Genomic DNA, 8,823 nt, shown 5'->3' with positions numbered 1-8,823 from the left:
TTGACTATTGACCTTCCACTTACAGATGATTGTCTTTTCAAAATAAAAATGATGGTAGTGATGCCTGCAAGATGCAGATATAGGCAGTCTGAAGAACCATTCTCTCTCAGAGAGGTTCCACACCACCTACCACACAATGCATCATCCTTTTAAAAATTCCAAACACAGAAAGAAGCCTGGAAACTCCTCTGTGGTACAAAGAACTGATTAAAATTCAAATTATAAAGGGAGAAGCTGTGTTTCTGCCATAACCGTGCCAGCATGCCTCCTTTCCCAAATGGATAAAACATGACCTATGACCCTGACTTCAATCTCTCCTTAAAGGATAGGGTGGAAGCAGCATGACAGGTCTACCTGGGGACAAGTGGAAACCAAAAAGGAGAAAGAGGTCACAGTCAGCTATAGGTGAATGTTGGTGGGAGCTCAGTATTGCTGGCACCTGGCCAGAGATGTCTGCCAACCCCAGAGAAAAATCACAAGATTGAGTTGGTTGGTCACAGTGATGATTCAAGATCAGAGGTGCAGGAAAGAGCCAGGCCCAGAAATCTGTCCAGATCCCCACTACAGTTCAAAGCTTCCCAACTTGAGAACAGGAAGGGAGGCCCTCACTGGTTGAATTCACACTGCAATATAAATAGGACTGCGAAGATGATTTAATTTTCTGTTTTTGCAACTGTGTGTGTCTTTTTATTCTGGTTGCTTCTTTTTGCATCTCTCTTCCTTTTACCACTATCTCTCTTTTTGTTATTTTTGTATCTTCCCCTTTCCTTCTCTAGCTTGTACAGTATATGGGAAGTGTCTGTATATGTGCAAAGAAGAATAAGAATTAACCAATGCTTTAATCAAAAGAGCATTTTTCAATGGAAAATTCAGAGTAGCCGTCACTGAAATTCTGTATAGAGGATGGAAACACAAGCTAACTTCAAACATATTAATAGGCCACAACTTTCCCACAGCTTCCTTCAATCTCCAATTGTACTTTTCTCCCATTGTAACAGGTCTGCTGCTCCATAAACATGAAAATCACACTTCAGTAATATATCTTTCTTTAAATGTCCAAACTAAGGTAATCCTTAATATATTAGAGGAGACATAAGATACCTTGGTCAGGGGATTTCCCTGATGGCAGTTGCTTCCACCAATGAAGATCATGTTGGGCATCACAGGTCTGTGACAGTCAAAAACAAAGTCCGTGCATAACAACCAAATTGATGTGTGGCTGTAGAGATCGGACACAGTGACAGGTGTTTGCAGAATTGCAGAGGCAATTGCTAAGGCTTCATTCAAAAAATAAGGACAAGTTAAATGCTCCACAAAATAGTCAATATTGTTCTGTACTCTCTCTTTGAAAGTCATAGCATCTGAGAACCCAAAGAGAAATCTGGGAACATAAGACAGAGGATCAGGGCACTTTGTACCATATTCCACAGTCTAGGAGTATGATCCCTTGGTGAGGATCACAGAGGGGAGCGAAAAGTACTTAGTGACAGTTAAGCCACATATTTCTTCAGGATCCAGGAACACAGCATCAAAATGATTTCCCTTTAAGTATTCTACTAAACTCTTGTTATTGAACAAACTTCTACAGTGTGAACACAACATGACAAAAACTTTGTTGGTAATAATCAAGGATTGAAATAAATTTTCCACCTTATGTTGTCATGCAGCTTCGGTGAAAATCTTCAATTCCTGGTTCAACTCCTCCAGAGTGAATGAAGCTGAGTAAGTCTTTACTCTCAAATCCTGTGATTGTCCCAGTTGCCAACTCTCATTCGGTATGACCACAACCACCTCATGCCCCCTCTGGATGAGTTTCTGTGCCACTGTTTGCATGGTGAACCAGTGGCTTCCAACCATGGGCACCACCTGCAGCCTGCCTGCCTGGCCAAAGCCAGATGCCAGCAGCAGACACACAAAAAGAAGTAGGTGGGCAGGCAAAAGTACAGGAGCCATGGGGTAACTATAGCCCAGAGCTTCCCAGTGCCTCAGACTCTGTGTCCATGAAATGTCATCAGTTGAAGAAGTACAGGCCCAGAAGGAGCAGGGATCCATATACTAGGAAATAGACTGACTTCTGATAAACTTTTCAGGACAATGATTAATAAATGACCTTTGGTGAGAAAAACCACAGAACTCTCTAATGAAATGCAAATCCAAGAGAACTACACAAGATGGCAAATGTTCAAACCATCAAAAGTTCAACACAGGGCCGGGGATCTAGCTCAGTGGTTCCAGCGCCTGCCTCACAAGTGCAAGGTCCCAAGTTCGATCACCGGTACCAAAAAAAAAGTTCAACACAAGGCCTAGCTTCTTAGCTCACTGGTAGAGTGCTTCACTAGCATGCATGAGGTCCTAAATCTGATCCTCAACAATTCAAAAAATATATACATTGGAAAGAAAAATTCTGAGCACAAAAGAAAGAAAGGAAAGAAAGAAGAAAGAAGAAAGAGAAAGAAAGAAAGAAAGAAAGAAAGAAAGAAAGAAAGAAAGAAAGAAAGAAAGAAAGAAAATTATATCACATACATAGGAACTTCACTATGGCCATCAGCTCAGCAGAAACTTTGCATGGTAAGAAACAGTGGGAAGATATATTCAAATTGCTGAAGGAAAAACAGGCAATCAACAATACTGCAAAGCTACATTACAAAAATCAGGAGCAAATAACAATTTTCCCAGACACACAAAACTTTAGGGAGCTCATCACCATTACAGTTGTCTTCCAGAAGTTTCTAAGGAGAGATCTTTACACAGAAACCAAGAACCAGTAAAGAATACTCTGAAAGATATAAAACCACTATACTCAATGGTCAAGCCATATTGAGAATACACAAAGGTTACAATGATAATCTTTCACACCACATCTGTTCAACATTCTATTGGTAGTCCTTTCTACAGTAAGTAGGCAAGAAAGAGAAATAAAAGTCATTCAGATACTGTACTTTCTTACAAGTAGAACTATCACTTAGTTGATGACATGTCTTTTGTATCGAAAACCCCAAAACTCCCAGGCCAGAGATTTAGCTCAGTGGCACTGCACTTGGCTGGCAAGTGCAGGGTCCTGAGTTTGAGCCCCAGTACCCCCTCCAAAAAAATACACAACTCCCACTAAAAAAAAAACAAAACTCTGAGTATGGTGTGGTGATGGGCACCTGTAATCCGAACATTTTGGAGGCTGAGGCCAGGATGATCACTATGAGTTTGAGGCGAGCCTGAACTTCATAGCAAGACCTTGTCCCAAAAGAAAAAAAAGAAAAAAGAAAACTAATAGATAAATACAGTAAAATCACAGGAAACAATATCAACACCCAAATATCAGTAGCAATCTAACAAATTACCTAACAACATAATTAACAGGATAATCCATTTAAAATAGAAACAAAAATTATCCAAAAATAAATTTACCCAAGACCATACAGTGAAAATTATGCACATCAATGAAAGTCAAGAAGAAATAAGAAATGGAAATATGTCCCAAGCTCATGACTTAAAATAATTAATATTTTCCCACATTGCTCCAAACACTGTAGAAGTTCAATGCCATACTTATCAAAATATCAATGATAGCTGGGAGTGGTGCTGTAATCTCAGGACTCAGGTAGCTGAGGCAGGAGCCCAGCTGCAAGTTCAAGACCTGGCTCAGTATATACTGACTTCCAGGCCAGCCTGGAATAAATAGTGTGAGCCTGTCTCATAAAAACAAATTTTAAAAATTATGTTCTGCATTGAAATGGAAAAAAAGAGCCAGTCCTAAAACACTATAGCATAGACCCCCAAATAACTAGTTGTGTGAAAAAAGAAAAGAACAATGCTGGAACTGTCGTATTGCATTGGTTTGAATCTATGCTATGAAGATACACTAATTAAACTCTGTGATACTGATGAAAACTAGATACACCAGCTAATGGAACAAAGTGAGAGGCTACAAACACAACCATCATCTAGTCAATTGTTTTTTTCAACAAACGTTCCAAGAATACACAATGGAGAAACAGTACCCTCTTTAATAAATTGACTCAGAAAACTAAATATTGACCAGAAAAAAATATTGCAATTGGACCCTTGATCACACCAGTTAGAAAAATGAACTCAAAATGGATTAAAGTCTTAAATGTAGGATGAGAAAATCTATGTATTCGTCCTCTTTCTGTCTCTAAAATTAAGTGCCTGAGATAAATAACTTATAACACGTGATAGTGAGGGTGGAGAATTGATTTCTCTCTGGAATCTCCCAGGGGATTAGTGGAGTACACTTCTGGGTGTGTATGTGGGTGGGTCATGGAGTTGTGACTTTGGGTACTTCTTATGGTTCCTGTTATGGTTTGTGTTTAGATCCTCCCCCCAAAGCCCCATGCAGATGTGGTGGGACTTTCTTTTTCAAAGGTAGTTGAATCTGGAACGTGTGATGCTGGCATTAAGAGCATGTGATTACTAAACCACTGCATGTGAGTGTTTAGTTTGGCACTGTCCTAATACCAGTAGTGTGAATGAGGTAAAAGGGACAGAGAGATGCTGTTTAACTCAACTGTTGCCTTTGTTACTATGTGGGCACAATGTTGTCTCTCCTCTGTGATGCTTGTTTGCTACTGCTGTTTTGGAGCCAATAGATTGTGGACTGAAACCTCTCCAAACTATAAGCCAAATAAACCCTTCCCCCTTTAACTTTTGGTGCCAAGTGTTTTGTCTCAGCTACGAAAGAAAAGTAACTAACACATTCCCTGATCTTTTTCCTGACTCTTACTATTCCCCTGTTTGTTTTCGAGCCTCCATGAACTAAGAAACTTTGCTTTACCACATATTACCACCATGATGATTTTCCCTGGAACCCAACTGAGCATGGACTGAATCATCTTAAAACATGAGCCAGGGCTGCAGATTTAGCTCAGTGGCTCTGCCGCCTGCCTTGCAAGCACAAGGTCCCAAATTCAATCCCCAGTACAAAAAAAAAGAGCCAAATTAAGTGTATCCTCATTTCAGTTGGGGGTGTCAGGTATTAGGACCAGCAACAGAAATATTGGAACAGAAGTGGAATTATTCTCAGTATACCTATGTGATTTAGATGATTTGGAAATTTTGGATATGAAGTGTAGAAGCCCTGGAATGCTGTAAGCAGATTGATGGATAATTGTGGTTGGAGCTCAGAAGACCAGAATGCTGACAGGAAGAGGACAATAAAGGCCAGGCTCAGACTGATTCAGTTGGGTATAAGGACTCCTTTGGCAGGTGGAGTAGGTTCATGTGTTTCACACTCTCACAGAAAAAGTGTGTACATTTTGTTTATGTTCTGAAACTTTGCAGGAGACTGAGATCAAAGGTGATGGACTAATAAATCTGGCAGATGAAATTTCAAAATAATTGCACATTTAGTCCTTAGCAAGGACATTGCTCACTGTTTTTAAACAGAATTATAGAAAGAATGGGGGCAAAAGACAGAGCAGAAAACTTTAAAAACTTAAAGTTTTGCTTCAGATGAACCACCTGTAAAATTGGGGTCAAAGGTTGTTGAAGAGATTAGTCATATTAAAAAGAAACCAAGCCTGGGGATTTAGCTCAGTGGTGCCTTGTCTGCCTCGAAAGCAGAAGGTCCTGAGTTCAATCCCCAGTATTGGGGGGGGGGAGAAAACAAGTATTTTGTACAGGGATAAAAAGAAAGATGCCTTCATGGTATCTTGGAGATCAACAAGTCCCCACTCATAATAGCCTCAAAGGTGCAAAAGTGTAAACCATTCATTTAGGAAAACAGTCCCTAGAACTCCTACAAGGGTCTCCTAGGAAATCGCCTCCTGAGGATTGATGTCAGTGTCCACAGTTATTAAGCCACCTATGGGCTACTGCAGCCATGGTCCAAGGGAGCCTTGCTACTGCTCTCACTGACAGAAGATCTTGGCATCATCCACCTGATGCTACTCCTACTGGCATGCAAATGCAAGTGTTGTGTGGTTGGAAAAGTTTCTGCCCAGATTGCACAGAAAGGCCTGAGAGGCCCAACAAAGAGCCCTGAAAGGATAGTGCCTGAAGCTGTGAGTGAAGCTGAAGGTACAAGAAGACCCGAGAAGTTAGAGATGTTAGGAAGGAACATGTAACATCCACTGAGGAAACCTCCACTCTGTGAGTAGATGCAACCTAAGGGAGTGGCTATGTGGATTTAAAACTGCGAGGATATAGAGATGTGGTTTTCCAAGCCCTTTGGAGCGCATATAACCTGCAGGTGTCACAGAGCTGCAGAACTTAATGTTTGCCCTTCTGAGTTTCACTCTTGCTTTGGTCTGATTCTTTTCAATCCCTCTCTTCCTCCTTTTTGGGTGGTGAATGCTTACCTTAAGCCCTTGTACATTGCAATTATGTAACTTTTTTGCTATTTGTGCAGCATTTCACAGCTAAGGAGTCTCTCTGAGTCTCAGAAGAGACATTGATTTAGACTTTCGAAAAATACTGGAACTCGAATCTTTGGGGAAGTTTGATGCATTTGTAGTTGTACTCAGAATAGTTGTATTATGTTAGGCAGAATTATGAAGTATTTATGGTCTTCATTTGGAAATTAAGCATGGTTTCAGGAAGTGTATTGGATATGAAGTTGACAAGGTATAAGATATGACAGGGTAGAATGTTGATATGATTAGGTTTGCATTCCACCCAAGGAATTGGTGGAGCACAATTCTGGTATGTATGGGTGTGTTGTGGAGATGTGGCTGTGAAGTCTATGTCTGGTCCCTCATCTTCCAGTCTGGCATGACTCCCTGCTCTGCTTCACAGTCACTATGAACTAAGCAGCTTTGCTCCACCATGCCCTTCCACCATGATGTGCATACCTTGGAGGCATATGACCATGGACTGACTCCCCTTAACATGTGAGCCAAGTTAAAATTTTCCTTGTTTAAAGTGTTTTTGGAGAACATAATGCTGAGGGAAATAAGCCAGGCATGAAAAGTCAGATACTTCCTGTTCTCACTTATCTGTAGCATCTCAAACAATAAAATGAATAGGACCAAAGTGTTGAATGAGGGTCTCAGAAGTTGGGGATCAGGGAAATGTGGAGACAATCAATGGTCAAACAGTACACAATCTCAGGCATGAGAGATATAGATTTTAAAATATCTATTCCATAGTTTGATGAACAGTTAAAAATAGAGGATTGTACATTATAGAGATGTTAAGAGAGTAAATTTTGATGTTCTTGCTCCAAAATAGAGTTAAGTGTTTGATGTCAGGGATATTTTGACAGCTGTTTTAATATTTCTAACACTGTATTGATAAGTCATAACATTATTCTCTACCCCATGAAGTCATAAAATTATAAATTGTGAATTTGCAATTAAAAAGTAAATAAAAAAGAAACAAGAAAAAGACATATGGTAGTGAATGACCAGCTTTTCCTAGAGACTTACTTCAGAGAAGAAAACAATGAAATAATAAATACAGAGAAAATCAATTGGACATAAGCACTGTACCTTGAATAGATCAACTACTTGAATTACCAACCTTATGAGATAAAATAAAAAGAAGAAATAAACTACCGATACAAGGGATAAGAGAGGTGTCACACCACAGATTCTACAACAACAATAGGAATATCATAAGTTTATGCCAATCAGTTATACAACTGAGATGAAATGGGAAATTTCCTTAAGAGACACTAGGTACCACAGTTTACATAAGAACAAATCTAAAACTTGACTGGAAATATCTTTTAAATTGAAATTAAATTTGGAATTCAATTTTCCCAAAAGAAATATAGAAATTTCAAGTTCAGAAGTCTTCAATGAAGATTTCTCTCAAACTTGGATTAAAATAATACAAATTCCCACCAGTGAATTACACAAAATAGAAGCACATGGACCCTCTTCATTCACTCAATGAGACCAGCATTATGACAATATGAAAAACAAATAGAGCCATTACAAGGAAGAAAGCCACGCACCCTCTGACCACAGATGAACAAACTTAAGGAAGATTTGACCATATCAAATTCAACTATAAAAAATATATATTACCCCCTGCCCGGATCCTCCAACACATGGATGCTGGTGCCCACAGAGCTTGCCAGGAGAGCCTCGCAGTATCTGAATCCACACTGTAGAGGCACTGAGGGGCCATGTAGGCCATGGTTATGAGCTCCAGAAGATAGAGCAGAGGTGAACAATAGAGAGAGGGCCTCTCTGAGGCTCCTCAATGAAAACTGAAGCATACTGGGAAAGTGAAGAAAATCTCTGCCTTTGGGCCACCGTGCAACTGCCCCCAGCACCAAGTAGCTACCATTTAAGGCCACTGTACCACCACCACCAGAAAAGAGAAGGAGAGCACCCCCAGCACCAAGGAGGTGAGCCACAAGGGTGCCACCACCACACAGAAGCCCCACCCTCCATTAAATGACAAGACACATAAACAAATCTCAAAACCAGACGTCCAGATCACCTAAAGCAATGCCAAAAGGAAACAAGATGGAACAATCTGATACTTAACCACCTGGACTCCCTGAACTGGCAACAAAAGAGAATCTGGAAAAAAAGAAAATAAAAATAATTTGACAGATAACAGGAGAGATTCCACCCAAAGTGCAAGACATGATTAATAAATTTAGAGAGGACACAAATTAAAAAAATAGAGGAGCTGAGGAACATGGTGGAATCCCAACATAGGAAACAAATGGAATCCATAAAACAGATGCAAAAAGATTTCCAGAATATTAAAAACTCCATTGAAAGTTTACACAGCAGAATGAGGCAATGTAAGGACAGAGTTTCAGATAGAGAAGATGAGATTGCAATTAGTGACCAGAAAAAAAAATTGCTTTAAAATTGTAAGGGACAATGAGAAATCAATCCAGCA

The 8,823-nt window shown here is 39.8% G+C and overlaps 1 pseudogene; it reads right to left on the bottom strand.

Moving 5' to 3' along the window:
* Window positions 1-989: 989 nt before the first annotated feature.
* Window positions 990-2,186, bottom strand: LOC101700040 (UDP-glucuronosyltransferase 1A8 pseudogene; annotated as a pseudogene).
* Between the last annotated feature and the right edge of the window lie 6,637 nt (window positions 2,187-8,823).

This window comes from Heterocephalus glaber, unplaced genomic scaffold (genome assembly GCF_053883595.1).
Source record: "Heterocephalus glaber isolate CG9 unplaced genomic scaffold, H.glaber_assembly_v1.0 deba00001004, whole genome shotgun sequence".
In the NCBI taxonomy this organism is placed as follows: domain Eukaryota; kingdom Metazoa; phylum Chordata; class Mammalia; order Rodentia; family Bathyergidae; genus Heterocephalus; species Heterocephalus glaber.
Note: the sequence above shows the minus strand (reverse complement) of the source record. Positions and strands in the feature narration are given on the sequence as shown.